Below are 27,979 nucleotides of genomic sequence, written 5' to 3'. Positions count from 1 at the left end.
GAATCATTGTTCTTCCTCTGTCAAACATGGTTACCTGCAAGGAAACACGTGCCGTCCCCATTGCTTTGCACAAAAAGGGCTTCACAGGCAAGGATATTGCTGCCAGTAAGATTGCACCTAAATCAACCATTTATCAGATCATCAAGAACTTCAAGGAGAGCGGTTCAATTGTTGTGAAGAAGGCTTCAGGGCGCCCAAGAAAGTCCAGCAAGCACCAGGACCTTCTCCTAAAGTTGATTCAGCTGCGGGATCGTGCCACCACCAGTACAGAGCTTGCTCAGGAATGGCAGCAGGCAGGTGTGAGTGCATCTGCATGCACAGTGAGGCGAAGACTTTGAGGATGGCCTGGTGTCAAGGGGAGCAAAGAAGCCACTTCTCTCCAGGAAAAACATCAGAGTCACACTGATATTCTGCAAAAGGTACAGGGATTAGACTGCTGAGGACTGGGGTAAAGTCATTTTCTCTGATGAATCCCCTTTCCGATTGTTTCGGGCATCCGGAAAAAAGCTTGTCCGGAGAAGACAAGGCGAGTGCTACCATCAGTCCTGTGTCATGCCAAAAGTAAAGCATCCTGAGACCATTCATGTGTGGGGTTGCTTCTCAGCCAAGGGAGTGGGCTCACTTACAATTTTGCCTAAGAACAAAGCCATGAATAAAGAATGGTACCAACACATCCTCTGAGAGCAACTTCTTCCAACCATCCAGGAACAGTTTGGTGACGAACAAAGCCTTTTCCAGCATGATGGAGCACCTTGCCATAAGGCAAAAGTGATAACTAAGTGGCTCGGGGAACAAAACATCAATATTTTGGGTCCATGGCCAGGGAACTCCCCAGACCTTAATCCCATTGAGAACTTGTGGTCAATCCTCAAGAGGAGGGTGGACAAACAAAAACCCACAAATTCTGACCAACTCCAAGCATTGAGTATGCAAGAATGGGCTGCCACCTGTCAGGATGTGGCCCAGAAGTTAATTGACAGCATGCCAGGGCAGATGTCTTGAAAAAGAAGGGTCAACACTGCAAATATTGACTCTTTGCATCAACTTCATGTAATTGCCAATAAAAGCCTTTGACACTTATGAAATGCTTGTAATTGTACTTCAGTATTCCATAGTAACATCTGACAAAAATATCTAAAGACACTGAAAGACATTCCATAGTAACATCTGACAAAAATATCTAAAGACACAGCAAACTTTGTGAAAATTAATATGTGTCAACCTCAACTTTTGGCCACAACTGTACACACAATACCTCATTTTTAGAAATGCTTGCAAATTTATTTTAAAAAATAATAATGGAAAGATCACATTTAGATAAGTATTCAGACCCTTTACTCAGTATTTTGTTGAAGGACCTTTGGCAGCGATTACAGCCTTGAGTCTTCTTGGGTATGACGCTACAAGCTAGGCACAGCTGTATATTTGGGGAGTTTCTCTCGTTCTTCTTTGCAGACCCTCTCAAGCTTTGTCAGGTTGGATGGGGATCGTCCCTGCACAGCTATTTTCAGGTCTCTCCAGAGATGTTCAAATCGGGTTCAAGTCTGGGCTCTGGCTGGGCCACTCAAGGACATTCAGAGACTTGTCCGGAAGCCACTCCTGCGTTGTAATGGCTGTGTGCTTTGGGTCGTTGTCCTGTTGTCCTTCAACCAAGTCTGAGGTCCTGAGCGTTCTGGGAAAAGTTTATCAAGGATCTCTGTACTTTGCTCCATTCAGCTTTCACTCAATCCTGACTAGTCTCCCAGTCCCTGCTGCTGAAAACACCCCCACAACATGATGCTGCCACCACCATGCTTCGCTGTAGGGATGGTGCCAGGTTTCCTCCAGACGTGACGCTTGGCATTCAGTCCAAAGAGTTCAAAGTTAGTTTCATCAGACCAGAGAATCTTAGTGTCTTTAGGTGACTTTTGGCAAACTCAAAGCAGTCCGTCTCTACCATAAACACCTGATTGGTGGAGAGCTGCAGAGATGGTTGTCCTTCTGGAAGGTTCTACCATCTCCACAAAGGAACTCTGGATCTCTGTTAGAGTGACCATCGGGTTCTTGGTCACTTCCCTAACCAAGGCCGTTCTCCTCCGATTGCTCAGTTTGCCCGGGTGGCAAGCTCTAGGAAGAATCTTGGTGGTTCCAACCTTCTTCCATTTAAGAATCATGGAGGCCACTGTGTTCTTGAAGACCTTCAATGCTGCATACATTTTTTGGTACCCTTCCCCAGATCTGTGCCTCGACACAATCCTGTCTCGGAGCTCAACGGCCAATTACTTCGATCTTATGGCTTGATTTTTGCTCTGACGTGCATTGTCAACTGTGGGACCGTATATAGACAGGTGTGTGCTTTTCCTAATCATGTCCAATCAATTGAATTTACCACAGGTGGACTCAAATCAAGTTGTATAAACATCAAGGATGATCAATGGAAACAGGATGCACCTGAGCTCAACTCAGGATGCACCTGAGTCCCATAGCAAAGGGTCTGAATAATACTGAATACTTATAAGGTATCCGTTTTATTTTTAAATAAAATTTGCAAACATTTCTAAAAATCTACTTTCACTTTGTCATTATGGGGTAGTGTGTGTAGATTGAGGATTTGTATTTATTTAATCCCTTTTAAAATAAGTAACGTAACAAAATGTGGAAATTGGGAAAGGGTCTGAATACTTTCCGAATGCACCGTAAGTAAGCAAGCCTGCCATTGACAATGTCCACTATTACCTGTAAAATGAAAACATTTGAATATAGCCTATTCATATACTTACTCTATGGTTATATAGAGAGTACTACTTTAGATGACCCAATTTAATTATTTCTACACAAAATAAGTTGTAAGTCAAAAGCAGAGAGTTTACCGTCAACGGTCGGTGAGCCATCACCACAGAACTACCATTTGTTGACATGTTCAACAAGTAGGCATTGTGGCTAGCTCTCCCAGCAGCACACATTAGGACTAATAACCTTCATGTAAGGCGCTCAGTCTTAACACAGACAAGGGCCCCAAGATCTCTCAACAGGAGCATGTGACTTCAATCAAAGAAGTGTTACTGCTCTGTTCTGAGATCCAAATTGTATCACATTTACATTCTTGGAGACAGAACACTGTTTTCAATATGAAGAACCGGTGTTTATGGTTACTGGGGAACAACACTTTCAATATGAAGAACCAGCGTTCATTCATGGTTACTGGAGTTTTGATGTCTGGTACAGATAAGGTAGACATGCAAAAGAGCTGAGAGCAATTAAAATCTTACTAGGCCAAGATGTTTAAAAGGAAAGTTTGGCTGCATTTGGGGCCGTTGGTTAAATACACATTCCTGGGCTAAAAGCACGGTCTTAGCAAAAATACGTTAACTTGTAACATGCCTACAGGTCCATTTCTATTTGCTTTTAATTCAAACTGAAATGTTTTGCATAGGTTTAAGTTGACTGTCTGCACAATACCGTTTAAAGAGATAAGGGCTAAGGTGACAAACCCCTTTTGCAAACACACCCGCAGAGTAAGCAAACGCACAGTAACATTTCAAACAGATGGAATGAGTGAAAATATAATAAACAGTGGGGTTTATGTTGTACATTTTCATTGACAATATCCATGAGGAAATGATGGCCTAGTTAAAGTAGTTATATAGCCAACCACAGTAATGTGCTGGAATTGTAGTAGCCTACACACGCAGCTCGTAATGTAATGTAGGCCTAATTGAGAGAGGCAGTATGAAATCACCTGTTAATTAAAAATGTTTACTCATCAATTGTTCTCATAGTAATGTGTTTACCTATAATGCATTCTGATAGTAATGTGTTTACGCAATGCGTTGTCATAGTAATGTGTTTACTAATAATGCATGTGTGTTAGTAAGAGGACTACGCCACCCATAGAGGCTAGACATGTAAACCACACAAAGTATTTAGAAGATGTGATCCTGATCAAGGGTGGTGGTTCCTCATGACGCACTTTAATTTTCTGGAATTTCCCCTGACCTTTCAGCCAATGCAGACACTTTTATTCTGTGATACTTGTAGAACAAAACAAATATGCATGCAAATATGCATATGAATTAGGCCTAAAAATGTATTCAGTGAAGCCATTAGCATAGTGCCTCACAGTGCTATTGTGATTAGGTCATCAATGAGTCAGTCAGTCTCAACTAGTAGAGTTAGTGAGAGGCTATAATTTCCATTTCCTCTATTGTAGCAGTCACAGATATTGATGGAATCTAGGTTAGAGACCACTCATTATTTGAACGTATCCACTCCATCCAATTTCCCCTCAGACTTAAATTACCCTCTGTAAAAGAGCCCTTACGATTGAGCACCAATGGCACTGCCAATCACATTAGTTAGCTTAGCTCCCCACTTCAGAACACACACCGCTCTGACAACGACAACTATATCGTGTGTAGCTAGAGCTACCAGTCCAATTAACAACACACAACTATACCATACGTGCCTGGTATGGCAACTCCTCGGCCTCCGACCGCAACGAACTACAGCGGGTAGTGCGTACGGCCCAGTACATCACTGGGGCAAAGCTTCCTGCCATCAAGGACCTCTATACCAGGCGGTGTCAGAGGAAGGCCCTAAACATTGTCAGACTCCAGCCACCCTAGTCATAGACTGTTCTCTCTGCTACCACCCAGCAAGCGGTACCGAAGCTTCTAAACAGCTTCTACCCCCAAGCCATAAGACTCCTGAACATCTAATCAAATGACTACCCAGACTATTTGCATTGCCCCCCTCTTATACACCGCTGCTACTCTTTGTTATCATCTATGTAGTCACTTTAATAACTACCTACAAGTACATATTACCTCAATTACCTCGACCAACCGGTGCCCCCACACATTGACTCTGTACCGGTAGCCCCTGTTTATAGCCTCGCCATTGTTATTTTGCTACTGCTCTTTAATTACTTGTTACTTTTATTCCTTATTCTTATTCATTTTTTTTTTAAACTGCATTGGTGGTTAGGGACTCGTAAGTAAGCATTTCTCTGTAAGGTCTACACCTGTTGTATTCGGCGCATGTGACTAATAAAATTTGATTTGATACTCACTGGTCCAATTAACAACCACAACTATATGTGGCAAGAGCCACCGGGGTCTGACAATCTGCATTGATAATAGCAGACGATATTGCCACTCCTATTTTCCACATCTTCAATTTAAACCTACTAAAGAGCGTGTGCACTCAGGCCTGGAGGGAAGCTAAAGTCATTCCGCTACCCAAGAATAGTAAAGCCCCCTTTACTGGCTTAAATAGCCAACCAATCAGCCTGTTACCAACCCTTAGTAAACTTCTGGAAAAAATTGTGACCAGATACAATGCTATTTCACAGTAAACAAATTGACAACAGAATTTCAGAATGCTTATAGGGTAGGACACAAATGACGGATGATTGGCTAAGAGAAATGATTGTGGGGGCTGTGTTGTTAGACTTCAGTGCAGCTTTTGACCATAATCTGCTGCTGGAAAAACTTGTGTTATGGCTCTACACCCCCTGCTATAATGTTGTTAAAGAGTTACTTGTCTAACAGATCAGAGGGTGTTCTTTAATGGAAGCCTCTCAAATATAATCCAGGTAGAATCAGGAATTCCCCAGGGTAGCGGTTTAGGCCTCTTACTTTTAAAATGTTTTACTAACGACATGCCACTGACTTCGAGTAAAGCCAGAGTGTCGATGTATGCGGATGACTCAACACTAGACACGTCAGCTGCTACAGTGACTGAAATGACTGCAACACTTAAAAAAGAGCTGCAGTTAGTTTCAGAGTAGTTGGCAAGGATTAAGTAAGCCTTAAAAATTTCCAAAACTAAAAGCATAGTATTTGGAACAAAACACTCACTAAACCCTAAACCTCAACTAAACCTTGTAATAAATATGGAAATTGAGCGAGTTGAGATGACTAAACTGCTTGGAGTAATCCTAGATTGTAAACTGTCATGGTCAAAACATATTGATGCAGTAGTAGCTAAGATGGGGAGAAGGCTGTCTATAATAAAGCGATGCTCAGCCTTCTTAACACAAACAACAAGGCAGGTCCTACAGGCCCTAGTTTTGTCACACCTTGACAACTGTTCAGTCATGTGGTCAGGTGCCACAAAAAAGGACTTAGGATAATTGCAATTGGCTCAGAACAGGGCAGCACAGCTGGCCCTTGGATGTACACAGAGAGCTAATATTAATCATATGCATGTCAATCTCTCCTTGCTCAAAGTGAAGGAGAGATTGACTTCATCACTACTTTTATTTATGAGAGGTATTGACATGTTGAATGCACCGAGCTGTCGGTCTAAACTACTGGCACACAGCTCGGACACCCATGCATACCCCAAAAGACATGCCACAAGAGGTCTCTTCACAGTCCCCAAGTCCAGAACAGACTATGGGAGGCACACAGTACTACATAGAGCCATGACTACATGGAACTCTATTCCACATCAAGTAAACTGACGCAAGCAGTAAAATTTGATTTTAAAAAACAGATTAAAAAAACACCTTATGGAACAGTGGGGACTGAAGCAACACAAACATTGGCACAGACATGCATACACACACAATAACATACGCACTATACATACACATGGATTTAGTACTGTAGATATGTGGTATTGGTGGAGTAGAGGCCTGAGGGCACACAGTGTGTTGTGAAATCTGTAAATGTATTGTACTGTTTTTTAAATTGTATAAATTGCCTTAATTTTGCTGGACCCCCAGGAAGAGTAGCTGCTGCTTTGGACAGCCGCCTAATGAGGATCCATAATAAATAAATACTAATACCAGTCCAATTAACAACCACAACTATACCATATGTGGCGAGTGCTACTGGTCCAATTAACAACCACAACTACACCATATATGGCGAGAGCTACTGGTCCAATTAACAACCACAACTATACCATATGTGGCGAGTGCTACTGGTCCAATTAACAACCACAACTATACCATATGTGGCGAGTGCTACTGGTCCAATTAACAACCACAACTACACCATATATGGCGAGAGCTACTGGTCCAATTAACAACCACAACTATACCATATGTGGCGAGAGCTACTGGTCCAATTAACAACCACAACTATACCATATGTGGCGAGTGCTACTGGTCCAATTAACAACCACAACTATACCATATGTGGCGAGAGCTACTGGTCCAATTAACAACCACAACTATACCATATGTGGCGAGGGCTACTGGTCCAATTAACAACCATACCTATACCATATGTGGCGAGAGCTACTGGTCCAATTAACAACCATACCTATACCATATGTGGCGAGTGCTACTGGTCCAATTAACAACCATACCTATACCATATGTGGCGAGAGCTACTGGTCCAATTAACAACCACACATGTAAGAGTGATAGTGTTAAATTAGAAATGTACATAAGGACATCTGTTAGAGTTGAGGGATCCAAATGAGATCAGGGCAGCCATAACAATGGAGCACTACAGTATTAGGCTACGTCCTTGTGCTTTAGGGAATATCCAGTGAGAGCGAGGGCTTCTCCATTCCACTCAGGGATTTCTCTCCACGCTCCAACCTACCAGCAGCCAGTCGAGTGGAGTGGAATGGACAGAGACATGTGGAGACAGCTCACTCAGCTCCCCCATGACACTACACAACATGGAGGGGAGAGGGGGAGAACGGGAATCACACTAGTATGGCTCTCCTACTATGCTCCAGTGGGTACAGCACTATGGCACAACCTGTCTGGCAGACACTTGGACTATGGGAAGCACAGCAAAAAAGCATCAATTAGCCTAGGTGGCTATCTTAGCTAACTTCTTTACATCAATTTGATGCAGTCAATACATGCTCTACCATATTATTTGAATATATTTTAAATGCCCATTCCTAACTTTTATGCAAATGTTGCTGATCAGTACAATAAAAGTCCCAAATGTAATGGAGATTGCTTATCATCTGTAGCCCCATGAAATCTTGATTTACCCAGTTTATCAAGATAGATTTACCATTCAAATAAATGGATTACCATTATATTATGTAGTAATATTGGGAAAAAGTATAATTGTAATATTGTATAATTGATTCATTAATACATACATGGCTGTCTCTGAAAAATGTTGACATCAAATTTTAAATGTAATGATATTGAATTGAAAAGATGCCCAACGATTGAACAGAGTAGTAGCTGAGTTTCTGTCTGAATCATGTGCCATTCTGTGACTTTGGCTGATATGCCCTTTCTGCCGTGGTATTGTTTAGGTATCGTGATACTAAACCTGGTATCCGTATCAAAGACAGAATTCTGGTATCGTGACAACACTGGCTGCCATGGTAGAGCATGACTGTAAATGGAATTCTGGCAAATAAATATGGACCAGGATGTGGCATACTAAAAGTGGGGGAACGAAGCTGGCAAGGGAGATGCTAACAACAACAACAACAACCTGCAGTGTCATGAGGGGCTGCAACTGGAGCCCTCACCAGATATAACCCAGTTGCAATGCGACCCCCCCTTTTCTTGGCTTCCCGAGGAGGAAATAGAGTGGAAGTCTGACAGATCTCAAAGCCAATCTTATCTACCCCCGCATCTCCCATAACACCCCTACTCATGTCATGCAAACCTTCGCTGTCTTTGATTGCATATCTTGTCAGTTTGTTATTGGCATGGGCTCTATCAGGATGAACGAAGAGAAACTGCCAACTACCTCTCTCGCTCACTCTCCCTCTTCTTTGGTCTCTGGCGTGTGTTCCAAGGCTATAAATAGCCCAGCCCCCCTTGCAGTCCTTTGGTCACCGGGGGTTACACGGGTTGGCTGTCGATGCCTGGCCGGTTACGCAACGGCCCACCCACATGACAGCTCAGGATGGGTGGCTTATTGGATTAGTGTGGAGTCAAGAGGGTGGTTCAAGGCAACAACTGGGTATTCACGGAGTTGTGCCTCCGCTTAAGTAAAGAAACTTGCTAGCATGGATGCTAGTGATTATCACCTGTGGTAGTTTAGCTGTAAGGGATTTGTCGCTTGACAAGAAGCAGGTTAGACAATACAAAAAAGCATTGTGAAAAAGACAAATATCTAGCCATGATGAGGAAGACAGTCTAGTAAACAGGCGGTGAAACCGAAATTATTTTCCAATCGTTTTATTCTGAACAGATCAATTATTTGTTTTGTTCCGTTCCACTGTTCCGACCAGCAAAATAAAGTTCTGAACAGGTTAGAACCACACAAAAAAGTACTGGTTTATATTGTTCCTTTCTGTTCCTTTTTAAACCTCTAAAATCATGTTTTTTTTATTTTTACATTTAGCGTGACATTAAATTCCTTTACCAAACAGTTCGGCTAGAGCAGATTGCTATGGAGCGGGCAAACTATAGCCTAGTTGTTTCCATGCGCAATGGACATACAAGTCTAGGGCGCAAGATGCGACTGAAATTTTCCGGGTGGGGAAAAAGTGAGTGAGGGTGGAGGAGGCTTGGCTTGATGCACTGGGCATCTTGTTATGACATCTTGTTATGACAGAATTATAGGCTACCTGCTTGTGTGTGCAGAGCGACACAAGAAGGAGAAAAAAAACACGTTTTACCTTTTGTAGTTAATAATCCAATGTGAAACATAACTATAGTATCCTTTACTAGCATTGAAAAAAGTAATCCCTTCTTAAAAATCTCTCCCCAATTTCTGAGTCCCGCTTCTAACTTCAGTAGGCTACAGTAGTCTATGCTTCGGAGGTGGAGGGGCAGGTAGCCTTCACACGCACTGGCAGAGATTTTCAGGTGGCAGGCAGACACTGGTATACGTTGCTGAGTGACGGCTTTGCATAGGCGCCTTGTTGCGTTTTTTTTGTGGGATAAAACTAAAATTGTGTTATTATTAACTGGTTCCCATGCTTTTAAAATAATGGTTCTGTTCCGGAACAGTATAGATCACTTTCGTTCCCAGTTCTGATTCGTTCCCTGAACCGGTTCCAACCCCTGCAAGCAACAGATGCGTATCCAGATGTATGGAAGATGAAGGCCTAACCAGGCTGGGCTCCAATCTGTTAGAAAAGCCTCGACAGACATGGTACTCAAAACTACGCATCTGAGCCAATCTTCGCCTTAGTTTGACAAATATAGAATGGCGTTTGGGTCTTTGCGTATCAAAAAAAGAGGCACATCAAATAACACTGACGCATCAAATAACACTATTTGGCTATGGCGCAGAGAGAGGGCACCTCGCCTCGAGCTCCGCTAAAACATTGCAATTTTCTACTTTTTGTGTTTTTCTCAAATCTTCTTAATAAGTTTGTTTTGTGATTTACTACATACACCCGGGTAGAACTATTTGAATACAAATCGCTGGGTACGCACTGTCCACCCGACCTTCCCGAATTCCCTGAGACACGGAACAATGGACTAGCTTCTTGGGCAAAGCACCAAGCTGCTTCGGAGTCCTACCGGAGAGGAGGAAGTGAAGATGCCAAAGGAGAGGAGACATCGCCCTTTTTACCTTCCAAGAGTGTTCTCAGGGATTATCGCCATGGTTGTGTACATCCCACCCCAAGCAGACACCAAAATAGCACTCAAAGATCTTCATTGGACCCTGAACAAACTGGAGACCACAATTGTTGCGAGGGACTATAAAAAAAAAGGTTTTGAGAACCGTGCTCCAAAATGATTACCAACACATCGTGGAATTTCTACTCTTGACCACTGCTACACACCTTTGACACGGGTATAAGGTCCTCTCCTTCGGCAAATCGGACCATGACTATCTCGCTACAAATAAAAACTAAAATCAAAAACCATGGATTGAGAGCAGCCTTGTAGGAAAACTGAAAGAGAGAGGCTGCTTATAAACAGTGTAAGGTGACCGGGGATAATAGTTTGGCTAAACAGTACAAATACAACCTACGCAGATTGATCAAGATTGTGAAACACAAGTATAGGGACAAAGTGGAGGAGCAATTCAGCAGGTCGGCGACAAGGCGTAGGTGGCAGGGGCTCCTTACAATCATGGATTCCAAAAAGAAAGCCAGCCACATTGCGGTCCTCAACACCACTCTACCGGAGGAGCTAAACACCTTCTCACAATTCGAGCACAATAACCCTGAGCTGCCGAGGAGAGCCCCCAAAGACAACGCTACACACTCAGTCTCCACGGAGGAAGTATGTAAGTCATTCAAATATACTAACTCTCGCAAGGCTGCTGGCCCAGACAGCATCCCTAGCCGTGCCCTCAGAGCATGTGCAGACCAGCTGGCTGTTGTGTTCTGACTTTTTAAATCTCTCCCTAGCCCAGGCCACTATACACGCCTGTTTCAAGATGTCCACAATCATCCATTTGCCCAAGAAAGGGAAATTAACTGAAAGACTACCAACCAGTAGCACTCACTTCTGTCATCATGAAGTGCTTCGAGAGGCTAGTCAAAGACCATATAGCCTCCTCTCTCCCCAACACACTTAACCCTCTCACACAGTTCCAACTCCATCATCAAGTTGACTGACAGCACTACAGAAGTAGCCCTGATTACCAACAACGGCAAGACAGCCTACATGGAGGTAGGCACTTTGACGGCATGGTGCCAGTTAAACAACCGCTCCCTCAACGTTAGCAAAACAAAGGAGCTGATTGTGGACTTCAGGAGGAACCAGGCTGCACACGCCCCCATCCACATCAAGGAGGCCATCATAGAGACGGTCAATAACTTCAAATTCCTTTGCATAAATTCCCCCTCTAAACGGATTTCCCTCTGCCCCCACCCCATTCATCACTGTTGCAGTTGTTAATAGGATCACCATCCTTTCTTCCCTGGTCTAGTTGCATGTGTTGGGCTACCTTGCTAACTTTTTTTATCCTGCTCGTTTGATCCTGATCTTATTTCAAATTCTTACAGACATTTTCCCCATTCGGTCGGACAAATAATGGCTTATCACCAACCAATTGTAATCACATCGTGGCCTGTGTGTGTGCTTGTTTGCAGAATTCTTTTTTTTACAGCTTTGACAGTGCTACTGACCGTAGTGGTGGGCGCTTCGCTTGCGCAAGCAAAGTGAGCCCAGAACATTCTAAAATATAATTGTTGTTTTTTGACAAAGACCCAAATGTGACACGTTTCAAGAAACTAGACGTATGTCGCAGGTCACTACTTCACAGGAGAGCCGTTTGAACATAAACATTTTTAAACAAAATGTAATTTTTTTGCAAAAATTGTGCCTTAATAACAAACTTGCATGCTATCTGTAAATACTAATAAAATTGTCAAAATTACGAGCCTAGTTGGTTTAGCCGCAGAAAAAGTCAGCAACCTTCCTACTAGCCATGATTGGATGAGATAATGAGTGGGCTGGACATGCCGAGAGATGAGTTTGGATTGGTCTGCCATATAGCGCGCTTCTGTTTATTTGAGCAGGTCAGTATGTCTTGGTAATCCTGTCTAACGCGGCTTTTTAAAATATGTATAGTGCAGTAAAACTGCATAAGCCTAATGTCAAGTTAAAGTGTACTGTTAGCTAGCTAACGTTAGCTGGCTGGCTCACTAGCTAACGTTACGTGTATGCTTTCCACTTTCTGGAGGACCGAGTTTTGAAATCAGTGGAATTTGAATATGATAGCTACGGTGATGGAGAAAACATGTCTTCGGATTACATCTTCAAACTAAGGGCAACCATGGCATCCAACAGGAGACGCGTCCATCCATAATGTTTACGGGTAAGATAGTCTAGCTAGCTACATTCAGATATTACAAATCTTTAATTGTGGTTTCATTTCAAGTTAAAGTGTACTGTTAGCTAGCTAACATTAGCTGGCTGGCTCACTAGCTAGCTAACGTTACGTGTATGAGCTTATTATTCGTATCTCATTTCAAAAGAATGTCACTGCAACAACTGCTGATAGACGTACTCGCTGGTAAATTCTGTCTGTCTACTTTGATTTCAGACCATGGGTAAGACAGTCTAGCTAGCTAAATTTTTAGATATTACACATTTCTAATTTTGACAGGAAGTGGATTCATTTCAAGTGAAAGTGTACCGTTAGCTAGCTAAAATTAGCTGCCTGGCTCGCTAGCTAACGTTACGTGTATGATCTTATTATTCGTATCACAGAGCCATTTTGTCGTCTAGTTATAGCCTAATGTCAGCTAGCTAACATTGAACCTGGTTGGTTAGCTACCTGCAGATTCATGCAGGGTAGGAAAGTCATGAATTGAGATTATGGTTCATTGTTTACCTAGCTAGCTAGCTAGCTAGCTAGCTACATGTCTTAACAAAGGACTCTCGTCTGAGTGTGCCAGAGTGCAGAATAACAGATGAATTTACAAACACTCAACACCCGTTGAATATGGTTGGTGTCAGTAAACGTCAGCAAAAAAGCATAATTAAATTGTTGCCAGCAGAACAGTTACAGTCACCGCCACGCTGGATAACATGAAAACATCCTAACCAGCTCTGCTAGGGCGAGTAAAATGGTCAGAGTGGGGTGTACTCATTTTTGTCTAGAAGTAGCTAGCAGGATAGCCAATGTGAGCCAGTTAGCTTGGGTGCTTGACTGCCATGGTGAGGTCAAAATGTCTGGCTCAACCCTACTCATCCGCCAGAGCATCCAGTGTGCGCTCTGAATGCTCTGAGAGCAAAACGCTCTGAATTTACAAACTGAAGGCACAGTTGCTGTCACCAACGCTCTGGATAACATAGCCCAACCAGCTCTGCTAGGGCGAGTAATGTTCAGTGAGCTGTTCTCTCATTTGTGTCTGGAAGTAGCTAACAAATTAGCTTGGGTGCTTGACTGCAATTTTTATTATTATGAACAAAACAAATAAACTGAAATATGAGTACAGAAATCTAAAACAGACAGGACTATTAGATAGAGATACATTTTCAATTTGTCAAAAAGTTATGGTACGTATTGCTTTTTTGTTTTTACACTTACGGATAATATTTCAATTCTATTTTGAAATTATGTTGAGGGGTGTGTTCTCCAACTTCATTTTATGTATAAAAAAACTGCCATGAAAAATAAACAAATTAACAATGAAAGTTGTTGAAATAAAACATTTCAAATTAAACATTAATAGTAGTTTAATTTCAATTGAAATTTTCTAACTGACTCCAAAATCTTCTGACATAAGAACAGTCCCAAAATAACTGGTCAAGCGTTAAATGGGTCACAACCACAAAATACACATGTGTTATCAATAGCTATTTTGAATCTGTGTATATTAAAAAGGTCTTTACAGGAGTGCTTAAATGCTGTTAGTACAGAACGCTCGGATCAACCCTTAAAGAGATGGGTAGGACAAAAGCTTAAGAGGGTGTCAACGATGCTGAATGGGTGTAGACAAAGAAGTGCTCTCCTGCAGTAGTACCAAAACATTCAAAGGCCATTAACTTAAATGTGAGTTTGAGAGTTCCTTTCCCATTGTTTATTACTTTCCCCAACTGTAGTGTTTGATATACCATGTTGTAGCGGAGTCTCTACATTTAGCCAACGTAAAAAACACAATTTCAAATTTTGCTACAATTTAAACCAGTCGGTCACAAATGGCGTTCCATAGAAAAAAAGCTCTCTGGTTTGCTCACAGTGGGTAATTGTCACTTTCATTTAATGTAAAGTATGGAGAAGAATTACATTCCTTAAACCTAGGCAAAATCACACATTTTGTAACAGACGTTTAGGCAGCCAAGAGTTCCCTTGTAACTTTGGATGGCCAGCACAGGGTGACAGAATGGGCTACAGGGGAGAGTAAATGTACGGATTCAAATTCAAAGTGGGACCTACTGCTTTGGTGACCTTCAGCTGAATAAATACGCACTTAAGGATGTTGAATTTGTGCCATACAGGTATAAAGAATGTTGTCAGAGTCCAAGACGACGCCAACAACGGGACCAAACAAATACCAACCAAACTATACAGGCTATCTATCCAGGCTCACGTTTGAAGACGCATACAATGTGTGTACAAAACATTAAGGACACCTTCCTAATATTGAGTTGTGTCAAGTTGGCTGATGTCCTTTGGGTGGTGGGCCAAAAAAAATACATAACCTTCCCACTAGCCATGATTGGCTGAGATGAGTGGGCTGGACATGCCGAGAGATGAGTTTGGATTGGTCTGCCATATGACACGCTTCTGTCTATAATATGAGCAAGTTATAATTTCTAACGTGGCTTTTTTGAAAGATATCACGTAGTAGAACTACATAAGTGTTGCTCTCCACCTTCTGTGCGACATAATTTTGAAAATAAGTGGATTTAAAGTATGATAGCTAAGGAGATGGAGAACATTCTGGCTTTGGATTGCAAATATGCAGACAGATTCGAAAAGAGAACACACAGAAGGCTCCGGATTACATCTTCAAACTAAGGGCAACCATGGCATCTGTGAGAGAGGGAGAAGCGTCCATCCAAGTATACGAGTAAGATTGGCTAGCTAGCCTCATTTTCAGATATTACACGTTTCTAACTGTCAGTAAGTCATCTTCATTTCAAGTTAGTGTACTGTTAGCTAACGTTTGCTGGCTGGCTAGCTAGCGTTACGTGTATGATCTGTGTTGTAAAATTATTCGTATCAGAGAGCCATTTGCATTCCTAGTTATTGCCTAATGTCAGCTAGCTAACACTGAATCTGGTTGGTTAGCTACCTGCAGATTCATGCAGTTGGGATAATGATTCATTGTTCAGCTAGCTAGCTAGCTACATGTCTAAACAAAAGACTTGAATGCTCAACACCTGTTGAATATGGCCGGTGTCAGTAAACGTTGGCAAAAAAAGCGTAATTAAAATTGTTGCCAGCAGTACAGTTGCAGTCACCAACACTCTGAATAACATGAAAACAGCCTAACCAGCTCTGCTAGGGCAAGTAAAATGGTCAGAGTGAGCTGTTCTCTCATTTGAGTCTGGAAGTAGCTAGCAAGTTAGCCAACATTAGCTTGGGTGCTTGACTGCTGTTAGGTTCAGGATCAACCATACTTTTCGTCCAGAGCATCCAGTGTGCACTCTGAACGCTCCAAGAGCGAAACGCTCCGAGTTTACGAACGGCCAGAGCACATTGGCACTCCAGATTAAATTGACAAACACACCCGTAGTATAAACCAGCCTTTAGTGTTGAAATCTTTGGATGTTTAGCACATAGCCTCATATGTGAATCCTTAAAGACATGGGTGGGGCTAAAGCTTAAGGGTGTGAACAATGCTGAATGGGTGTAGACAAAGAAGAGCTCCAGTAGGTACAGTACCAAACATTTGAGGGCCATTTTCTCAAGTGAGGAAAGTTGATCAACTTTCAAAGCAGAATTACTTTCCCATTGTTCAACTGTAGTGTATGATATACCATTTTCTAGCTCGGAGTCTCTACTTTTACCCAATAAAAAAAACACAATTGCAAATTTTGCTACACAAGACTGAATCGAGCCGGTCGGTCACATATGTATGATTTTCCAATACAATCTTCTTATACATTTGAATATTAGTACTTTTTAAATGAATACCAGCAGTCAAATTGTGCACTAGGTAATAGATAAAGCAGATGACCTCTTAGATAATTTTTTATTATGAAGCTTTTCGGTACTAGTTCCCCAAAATAGCTGTTTCAGCCAATCACGTGTGTTTGTTTACAAAGAAGCACAAGGAGCAGAATGGGAGCTTCATGAGGTGAGTCAAGTTACTAGGGCTGACCCCAATTAGTCAACTGGTCGATTGTTTGGTCTTTAGGCTGTTGGTTGACCAAGATTTTGTTTTGTTACTGCTCAACTAAAACAAACAGATATATGGACACCTACTCATTCAAGGGTTTTTATGTATTTTTACTAGTTTCTACATTGTAGAATTATATTGATGAAATAAAACATATGGAATCCTGTAGTAACCAAAAATGTATTAAACAAATCTAAATATATTTTGTTTGAGATTCTTCAAAATACCCACCCTTTGCCTTGATAACAGCTTTGCACATTCTTGGCATTCTCTCAACCAGCTTCATGTGGTAGTCACCTGGAATGCATTTCAGTTAACAGGTGTGCCTTGTTAAAAGTCCATTTGTGGAATTTCTTTCCTTCTTAATGCATTTGAGCCAATCAGTTGTGTTGTGACAAGGTAGGGGGGGGTATACAGAAGATAGCCCTATTTAGTAAAAGACCAAGTCCATATTATGGAAAGAACAGCTCAAATAAGCAAAGAGAAACAACAGTCCATCATTACTTTAAAAGACATGAAGGTCAGTCAATACGGAACAGTTCAAGAACTTTGAACGTTTTTTCAACTGCAGTCGCAAAAACCATCAGCGCAATGATAAACTGTCTCTCATGAGGACCGCCACAGCAAAGGAAAACAGAATTACCTCTGCTGCAGAGGATAAGTTCAAAAAGAGTTAACTGCACCTCAGGAAATGCAGCCCAAATAAATGCTTCAGAGTTCAAGTAATAGATTCCTCTGAACAGTTGATGTTGAGATGTGATTGGTGTCCTTGTTAAAGAATAAGAAGAAGAGATTTGCTTGGGCCAAAAAACACAAGCAATGGACATTAGACTGGTGGAAATATGTCCTTTGGTCTGATGAGTCCAAATTTGAGATTTTTGGTTCCAACCGCCGCGTCTTTGTGAGACGCAGAGTAGGTGAACAGATGATCTACGCATGTGTGGTTCCCACCGTGAAGCATGGAGGAGGTGTGATGGTGCCTTGCTGGTGACACAGTCTGATATATTTAGAATTCAAGGCACACATAATCAGCATGGCTACCACATCATTCTGCTGTGATACACCATCCCATCTGGTTTGCGATTAGTGGAACTATCATTTGTTTTTCAACAGGACAATGACTCAAAGCACACCTCCAGATTTTCAGTCGACCAAGATTTTCTGTGGTCGGGGACAGCCCTACAAGTTACACTTGTATGAAATTCACTTCTAATATCTGCTAGCTAGCTAGAAATATATATATATATATATATATATATATATATATATATATATATATATATATACTGCTCAAAAAAATAAAGGGAACACTTAAACAACACAATGTAACTCCAAGTCAATCACACTTCTGTGAAATCAAACTGTCCACTTAGGAAGCAACACTGATTGACAATAAATTTCACATGCTGTTGTGCAAATGGAATAGACAAAAGGTGGAAATTATAGGCAATTAGCAAGACACCCCCAATAAAAGGAGTGGTTCTGCAGGTGGTGACCACAGACCACTTCTCACTCAGTTCCTATGCTTCCTGGCTGATGTTTTGGTCACTTTTGAATGCTGGCGGTGCTTTCACTCTAGTGGTAGCATGAGACGGAGTCTACAACCCACACAAGTGGCTCAGGTAGTGCAGCTCATCCAGGATGGCACATCAATGCGAGCTGTGGCAAGAAGGTTTGCTGTGTCTGTCAGCGTAGTGTCCAGAGCATGGAGGCGCTACCAGGAGACAGGCCAGTACATCAGGAGACGTGGAGGAGGCCGTAGGAGGGCAACAACCCAGCAGCAGGACCACTACCTCCGCCTTTGTGCAAGGAGGAGCACTGCCAGAGCCGTGCAAAATGACCTCCAGCAGACCACAAATGTGCATGTGTCTGCTCAAATGGTCAGAAACAGACTCCATGAGGGTGGTATGAAGGCCCGACGTCCACAGGTGGGGGTTGTGCTTACAGCCCAACACCGTGCAGGACGTTTGGCATTTGCCAGAGAACACCAAGATTGGCAAATTCGCCACTGGCGCCCTGTGCTCTTCACAGATGAAAGCAGGTTCACACTGAGCACATGTGACAGAGTCTGGAGACGCCGTGGAGAACGTTCTGCTGCCTGCAACATCCTCCAACATGACCGGTTTGGCGGTGGGTCAGTCATGGTGTTCGGGTGGCATTTCTTTGGGGGGCCGCACAGCCCTCCATGTGCTCGCCAGAGGTAGCCTGACTGCCATTAGGTACCGAGATGAGATCCTCAGACCCCTTGTGAGACCATATGCTGGTGCGGTTGGCCCTGGGTTTCTCCTAATGCAAGACAATGCTAGACCTCATGTGGCTGGAGTGTGTCAGCAGTTCCTGCAAGAGGAAGGCATTGATGCTATGGACTGGCCCGCCCGTTCCCCAGACCTGAATCCAATTGAGCACATCTGGGACATCATGTCTCGCTCCATCCACCAACGCCACGTTGCACCACACACTGTCCAGGAGTTGGCGGATGCTTTAGTCCAGGTCTGGGAGGAGATCCCTCAGGAGACCATCCGCCACCTCATCAGGAGCATGCCCAGGCGTTGTAGGGAGGTCATACAGGCACGTGGAGGCCACACACACTACTGAGCCTCATTTTGACTTGTTTTAAGGACATTACATCAAAGTTGGATCAGCCTGTAGTGTGGTTTTCCACTTTAATTTTGAGTGTGACTCCAAATCCAGACCTCCATGGGTTGATAAATTGGATTTCAATTGATAATTTGTGTGTGATTTTGTTGTCAGCACATTCAACTATGAAAAGAAATAAGTATTTAATAAGAATATTTCATTCATTCAGATTTAGGATGTGTTATTTTAGTGTTCCCTTTATTTTTTTGAGCAGTGTATATAGATATATATATATATATATATATATAATGACTGTTAAGTTAACCATCTAAAATGTGCCAAATAAATGATCCTGCTGGGTTTTGCTAACTTGCTCATGTTAGCTAAGTACCTAACGTTAGCTTGCAAGGTCAAGCTTCTTGATAGCAGCAACAGAGACAATCCCCCTCCTGGATTAAGATCCCTGCTGCCTAATATTTGTTCTGTGTGTGGCGCAAACTGCATTTTGAGATACTTGCATAACTTTATGAGCTGGGTTGTCTGTCTTCGTAGTAAATGTTTGAGTGCGCTCGTTAGCATTTACCTAGCATCTGCTATGGGGATTCCTTAGTACTTGTTAGCATTCTGGTAAGCGCCCCTAAAATAGCGCCCATTTTGTGCACTACCGGTAATACCGTGTATCCCAGGATGGCACATGCACGGTATGGAAATCTGGATACCGCCCAACCCTATCTGGTGCCTTCTTGCTGTGGGCTCAAAACGAAAGAGAAAATCATACCCGCTTGCTCAAATTGTGTAGTACCTCATCTGTTCTCATTTTTGTTTTGTCAACTTTTTGGCATGTTCTCTGAAGTAGGCTACCTTGGCTTAGTGCTAGCGTGCTAGCTGACAGACATCTGGAATCTATCCATTTTGTAGTTCCCCGACTCTCCCTCGACCTGGCGAAGTGCCCGCCTCCCCTAGCTTTTGGTAGCTGACTCAACCTACAATCTTTTAAAACTGTCATAATCAGATGAGCCCCAGCCATCAATCTTTAAGTCTGACCTCTTTGCTTTAATCTGGGGTTGTGTTAGTTGTGTTCTAGCTGGTCTCCAGTAGTTGGGCTCTAGCTTGCTGACCATAACCGTGGTGGTTGGCTAGGCTGGCTAAGCTAATAGCTAGTTGGCTAAATAGTTAACATTCACTGGCTGGCAAGCTTTCTGGCTAAGATAATTGCATATAGTGAACACTCTTTGATAACTGGTTAGATGGTGTTATGTATTTCCAAAATGTTGGTTTACTTTACTGTAGCTTGTAAGCTAGCTGTTGATAGCAGTGCATGAGTCAGCCAGTTGCTAACATAACGTTGGCAGGCAAGTTGGGCTAACCGTTGGCAGGCAAGTTGGGCTAACCGTTGGCAGGCAAGTTGGGCTGGAAGCCTTGCAAGTTGATTTGTAAAATTCATAAAGTATTTGCTTGTAAACATTTGAACATTTTAATTGAAACCAGTAGTCATCAGTGCAAACAATGGTTTAATTTAAAAAGGTATACATTTTAAGTTATTAGTGTTGGAGTTTATATTATAGGGAATATGCTGGCTTGCTGGGTCCTCCATATTACATCACACACTAGAAAAACATTTTCCGACATGACTTCAGGATTCTGATCAGTTTTATGAAATAACTTGAAAAATACTTTGCATTGGGACTTTTGATGCGTATAGTAATGAAAATCTATATATGTTACGTGTGGTTACGTTTATGCTACCTGCCCTTTTCTCTGCAAAAATGACAGAAGCAAAGTGGGGGAACAAAAAACAACTAGATTCAACCGCAGGCCAATTTTGTCTTGAGCGATTTGTCAGGGGATCGGAACAAATTAAAAAAAATATTTGCCCAAACAAATATAATTTTTGAAAAAACCTTTACTTACATTTGTATACAATCATGTGTATCTCTCCATTATGGGTGGGAATACTTTGGAACAGATTTACAAAATTAAAATCACTTGGAGCTGATTTGCTGGTGTTTTTACATCGTCTTGTGTCCAACAATCAATCAATATCGTATCCCATGTATCTAAATCCGTATCGAATCATCTTGAAATGGAAATATGCCCAGGGCAGTTTCAGTCCCAGGTGAGAAATGCACTTACCGTAATTTCTGGACTATTAAGCGCACCTGAATATAAGCCGCACCCACTGAATTAAAAAAAATATATATGTATTTTGTACGTAAATAAGCCGCACATGTCTATAAGCCGCAGGTGCCTACCGGTATATTGAAACAAATGAACTTTACACAGCCTTTAAACGAAACACGGCTTGTAACAAAAATTTAAAAAATAGCAGTAAACAGTAGCCTACCAAGAAAGTCATTGGTCACTATCTTCCTCCTGTGCACTGAAACCCCTGAAGTCATCTCCTTCGGTGTCGGAGTTGAATAGCCTCAGAATTGCTTCATCCGATGTTGGATCGTTTTCATTGTCGCTCTCGTCACTTTCATCCGGAGACAAATTCCCCGCTGAGCTCATGCTGCCCTCTTCAACACGCAGCAGTCCAGCCTTTCGAAACCCGTTGATGATAGTGGATTTTTTGACAATGCTCCACGCTGTCAGGACCCACTGGCAGACTTGACCATAAGTTGCTCTTCGCATGCGGCCCGTTTTAGTGAAGGATTTCTCCCCACTTGTCGTCCAAGCCTCATTTTCTAGTTCGGGCCATCTGCTTTTCTTCCCTCTGAAAGCTTTTGTTGTCTTTTTGCACTGAGTCCGTTCCTCACGCTGCTGTTTCCAACGTCTTATCATCGACTCATTAAGGCTCCCGTGCAGCAGCTCTATTTCCTTTTCCAACAGCCAGATCGATCGCCTTCAACTTGAAAGCTGCATCATATGCATTTCTCCGTGTCTTTGCCATGATGAGGGTGACAAAATGACTACCGTAATCAGAATGATGGGAAGTTTGAGCGCGCTCGATTTACGTCACATTATGTGACGGTGCTCAGTTTTTTGGCGGCATGAATCTTGTGAAAAAAAATCCATAAATTAGCCGCGTCATTGTATAAGCCGCGAGGTTCAAAGCGTGGGAAAAAGTAGCGGCTTATAGTCCGGAAATTACGGTAGCTTCAAGCATGTGTAGCACGTCACCAAGCATGTGTAGCACGTCACCAAGCTGGACAGATATTAAGAGGGTGATATGACATTCACATGAAACCTTTTGTAAATCTCGATCAAATAAGTGTAATTAGGGAAAAACAGCCTGGACTAATCCAGTCACTGACAAATGAGAATAAGGAGTTGGTATAATTGATGACTGCAGCATAAGGTCTGTGGACTAGCGGGGGTAAGGACAGCAGCAAGCACCGGCTGAGCATCTGTGATTGATGTAATGTCTCTCTCCGCTCTGAACGAGCACACACAGTGGGAGTCTGTGCTATGGAGTAGGCTAGGTGGTGCATTGCACCAGCGAGGGTTGGTGCTACTGCAAAACTTGGCCCTCTCACTCCCTCCCTTTTATGTCTGGTAAGCTGGTGAATACAATTAATGTAGGAGGATGTTGCACCAAAGAATAAGATGGGCCCTAAAGACATTCTAATTTGTACATTAGCCAATGAGCTGTGGATCTTGAAGGGAGGTGACAGTCCATTGACATTAGTGTCATAAAGGTGGGACAACAGTTGTCTTTTCCTACTAGCACCAACTTTGCTGATAATTTTTCCCTCAATAAAGTATTTATGACTGAAATGTGGTTGTCTCACAAGATGAATGCACTAAGTGTAAGTCACTCTGGATAAGAGTGCCTGATAGATGACTAAAATATCAAATGTTCTCTATTAATCGTATTTTTAAGGCGTCCACTAAGTTGTAAGCCATGTACAGGTGGTAATTACTGACTAGAGCAAAAATGTAGCAATGCTGCCAAGCAATCTAGCCTACCTAATAATATCTCTGCCTTTTGTTGGAAACATAAAAAGGATTATTGCCTGTTGAACAGTTACATAATTCCACCTAGCTAAATCTCCCAGGAAGAGAGAAAATAAACATGGAAACCTCTTTGAAGTGCGTACATGCATGGCCCCAATTCTAAATGAACTGAACAACTGTGCCGTTCACTAGCTTCAGCAAGCACGGTTTCAGTTTACCTCGGCATGTCAACCCACAGGGGGGGGGGGGGGGGGGTTCTATTATCAGAATAGCCTTTTGCGCCAACTTCCCTGACAGAGGATTTTACTGGATGAGTCTTACCCCTATCCATTTCACTTCCTCCAAAGACACATTGTGAGAATAAATGGCTCAGCCACTGACACATTCTCAGTGGGAAGCTGCTCTTAGTATTCCCCAGTGGACTCGTTGCATCGGCTCGGCGCTAATTTCATTAACCTTAGGCAAGTCACGGCTTAACTACCCATACGCCAATAAAGACAGAGTGAGGGAGAGCGAGAGAGAGAGAGACAGGCGGAGAGGCAGAGAACCTCATACACTGTTTCATAATATAATCCCCCCTCCCCCTAATATACCCCCAAAATAATACAACCCCCCCTGCTAATACAACCCCCCTCCCCCTCAGGCTAATACAACCCCCGCTCTCCCTCCTCCTGCTAATACAATCCCCCCAATATTATACCCCCCCCTCCCTCTCCCTAATATTATACCCCCCCCTCCACAGCAACCAGGTCAGCTATGCTAGCTGCCAATATAACTGCTAACTGTGAGAGGGTGGAGGAGTTGAGAGACCGGGTGAACCATATGTCTCTAGTTGTTTTGGGCCCGGCATACGGAGAGATCGAGCAGAAGCATGCCACTCTGGAGGGTAAGCCTACAGAGGGATCAATGGTAGCAAGTGGCGTAATGACTTTGGACGAGGGCCAGATGACAGGATTATTGCTTGTGTCAGCTAACAGACAGACAGAACAATGGACACTAAGAGGGAAACAGATTGTGGAAGGGGTGCCCACCAGGGAAAAACTGGGCCTTGCCTTGCATGGCACTGGCAGAGGCATCTCCCTCTCTCACCCTCTCTCTCCCATTTCTCCCTTTGTCAGAGGAAACGAGTACGCTCCGTTTCACAAATACTCTGGAACCAACAGACATGGGAAATCCTTTCTTTGTTTTATTCTCAGCCTCCAAGATACAGCAATATGTTAATCAGTCACCAAAACCTGTTCTTGTCATTTCTTAAGACAAACCATTTTAATAGGAGAGAAGCCTAATATTACAGATAGCGGTATCAGTTAAATGGGCCAACAGCTCTGCAGTAAGCAACATGCATGTGTTTTGATATTCTTCCAAGTGTCTTATATTTCACCAGAGAAGATATGGTAGATAGTTATCCACCAATTATTTTTGAAAAACAGGTTGGAATACAAAAAGTAAGAGTAAATAGCATAAAGGCTTAAGCTCATATGTGGTCTCCATTTATATCTGAAGGGCCAATTGTCCAACTGTGCTCACTGCATAATGAATGAATACCCAAAACATAGGCCTATGGCTAGTAGCCTCATCACAAACGTGTAGGTTTTGAAATGCTATACTAGTATGATATTACACTCTATAGCATAGTGTAGCTTAATCTCTGCGCATATCTGGTTTACGTCCATGTCTGTAGATAGGGAGAGGCAGAGGAGTAATGTATTAGCACGGGTCAGGCTGGGGGGTGGGTGGGTGTTGAAACATTATTGCTGCATGACTGTCAACACCGGGAAAGATTAAATGCATCTGGTGGCAGCATGACAGTAACAATAGAGTTGATACCAAAACGTGTTACTCTATACTGCCTGTCGTGACCAGAGTGTCATTCAGAATAAACAGAAAAAAATGGCCTATTGACCTGGAAAAGCAGCAGCACCCCCTGAGCTGACATGCCAGAAGTTGAAAACATCACACAGCACCTTCACTGATGTTAAACAAATTGTCACAGTGAAAATAGTGAAGTGGCTTATTATTATGGTCCGGGATGAGAATGGTCATGGCCTTTTAATGCATGTCGTTTCAGCTCGGGGACAGAGCCTAAAAATCAATACCAGCATAGCCATTTGTGATAGCAAAATGGCTATTCCGGTTATTCGTGCTCTGGTTCCAATTGAGCCATCACAAAAGATCTCGCTTGCCGTGCTGCCGTTTATAGCTCTTTCCCCAGTCAATAGCTGCTATGACTATAATTACAGTCATCCACTCCAGGTGCCTCGATGACTAAGGCATACTAGAAATATAATACCAATATAATAATCGTTCAAATACCACTCAACCCCTGGGGTGTAGAAGCCATCATCAAAAGGATACAAAAATCTATATTACCGTATCCAATAGAAATGGGTCGAAGCATTGCAGTGTAACCGATGGGGTATTGAACAAGCCCCTAATGGAGCCGTGAGACTCATGGGCAGGTCGATAACAAGATACAATGGAGGCATATGGTCTTGCCAGAGCGGTGGCTCTGATCTTTCATTCAATAAAACCATGGAGGGGAAAAACAGCTCCAGGCAACTGCATGAACGAGGAGAGAGGAGACTGACAATAGAAGACGCACTATAAAAAGAGAACGTGTATCATTATAGCAATTGGCCCAGTATTGACGCAATCAAAAATACACTGAACGTAATAGGTGACCATGATACAATGAAATTAGGAGGTGGATGCGAATGGTCAAATATTTGTGACGTAGGCCTAGCTAAATTGTCTCCTTGATTGTCAATTTCTGAGTCATTTGGAGACGAGAAGCTGTCGTTATGTTGCCACGCCCTAACCCTGGACTATCCAGTATGATAGTCATGGCACAAGTCTATTGTGTGCTAATGGGTCCCGAAGACACGGTCTATAAGCCATGCCTGACCCGTGATCCACTGAACGCATTGTCCTGTTTGTGTACAGCCCATCACAACCAATGGCGTTGTATAATTAATGTATGATTGATACATATTTCAGCAGGCAGAGAGCCATGTATTCATGTAAGGTCCTAACTGGTCCCGTGTTGCTCTTCTTGTAGAACATGGCGCCAACGTTGTGGGTTCGATTCCCACTGGGGACCAGTACAAAAAAATATTAAAAAACGTATGCACTTACTACTGCAAATCACACTGGATAATAGTGTCTGCTAAATGACTAACATGTCAATTTAGCTAGAAAGGGATTACCAGTAGGCCTACTTCAATGCATCCCTCATTCATGGTTAGAGAAGAAATTCATTTATACTAGCTAGCATCAACCCCCTGGCTGGTCCCTAGCTAGCTAGCTACTGATCTAATTAAACTCTTGAGAGTTATACAATCAACCCCATCTGATCACAATACTGTAACCAGTGCTCACAAAAACAACAGGACACTATGGAATTAAGACTCCCCCCATCACTCTAGCTGTCATTCCATAGGCTGAGGCAGACTAAAGTAGAGGTTGACTGATTATGATTTTTCAACGCCGATACCGATTATTGGAGGACCACAAAAAAAGATACCGATTAAAAATCGGCCGTTTTTTTTTTTTTGTTGTAATAATGACAATTACAACAATACTGAACTTATTTTAACTTAATATAATACATCAATAAAATCAATTTAGCCTCAAATAAATTATGAAACATGTTCAATTTGTTTTAAATAATGCAAAAACAAAGTTTTGGAGAAGAAAGTAAAAGTGCAATATGTGCCATGTAAGAAAGCTAACGTTTAAGTTCCTTGCTCAGAACATGAGAACATTTGAAAGCTGGTGGTTCCTTTTAACATGAGTCTTCAATATTCTCAGGTAAGAAGTTTTAGGTTGTAGTTATTATAGGACTATTTCTCTGTACCATTTGTATTTCATATACCTTTGACTATTGGATGTTCTTATAGGCACTTATTTCCAGTGTAACAGTATAGCTTCCGTCCCTCTCCTCGCAGAAGAGCCACCCAGAACAGTCACCCTCGAAGCAGCGTTACCCATGCAGAGCAAGGGGAACAACTACTCCAAGTCTCAGAGCGAGTGACGTTTGAAACGCTATTAGCGCGCACCCCGCTAACTAGCTAGCCCTTTCTCATCGGTTACACCAGCCTAATCTCGGGAGTTGATAGGCTTGAAGTCATAAACAGCAGAGCTGCTGGCAAAATGCATGAAAGTGCTGTTTGAATGAATGCTTACGAGCCTGCTGGTGCCTACCATCGCTCAGTCAGACTGCTCTATCAAATCATAGACTTAATTATAATATAATAACACACAGATATACGAGCCTTAGGTCATTAATATGGCCGAATCCAGAAACTACCATCTCGAAAACAAAACATTTATTCTTTCAGTGAAATACGGAACCGTTCCGTATTTTATCTAACGGGTGGCATCCATAAGTCTAAATATTGATGTTACATTGCACAACCTTCAATGTTATGTCATAATTATGTACAATTCTGGCAAATTAGTTCGCAACAAGCCAGGCAGCCCAAACTGCTGCATATACCCCGACTCTGCGTGCAATGAACGCAAGAGAAGTGGCACAATTTCACCTGGTTAATATTGCCTGCTAACCTGGATTTCTTTTAGCTAAATATGCAGGTTTAAAAATATATACTTCTGTGTATTGATTTTAAGAAAGGCATTGATGTTTATGGTTTGGTACAGTCATGCAACGATTGTGCTTTTTTCGCAAATGCGCTTTTGTTAAATCATCCCCCGTTTGGCGAAGTTGGCTGTCTTTGTTAGGAAGAAATAGTCTTCACACAGTTCGCAATGAACCAGGCGGCCCAAACTGCTGCATATACCCTGACTCTGTTGCAAGAGAAGTGACAAATAAATTCATGTTAGCAGGCAATATTAACTAAATATGCAG

The 27,979-nt window shown here is 42.4% G+C and overlaps 1 protein-coding gene across 1 annotated transcript in view; it reads right to left on the bottom strand.

Moving 5' to 3' along the window:
• The window catches only part of atp8a1 (ATPase phospholipid transporting 8A1), a 122,658-nt gene that overhangs the window by 87,584 nt on the left and 7,095 nt on the right, over positions 1-27,979 (bottom strand). The window lies entirely within an intron of this gene.

The sequence above is a fragment of the Salvelinus namaycush genome, chromosome 5 (genome assembly GCF_016432855.1).
Source record: "Salvelinus namaycush isolate Seneca chromosome 5, SaNama_1.0, whole genome shotgun sequence".
Taxonomy (NCBI): domain Eukaryota; kingdom Metazoa; phylum Chordata; class Actinopteri; order Salmoniformes; family Salmonidae; genus Salvelinus; species Salvelinus namaycush.
This window is presented reverse-complemented; position numbering and strand designations above follow the sequence as displayed.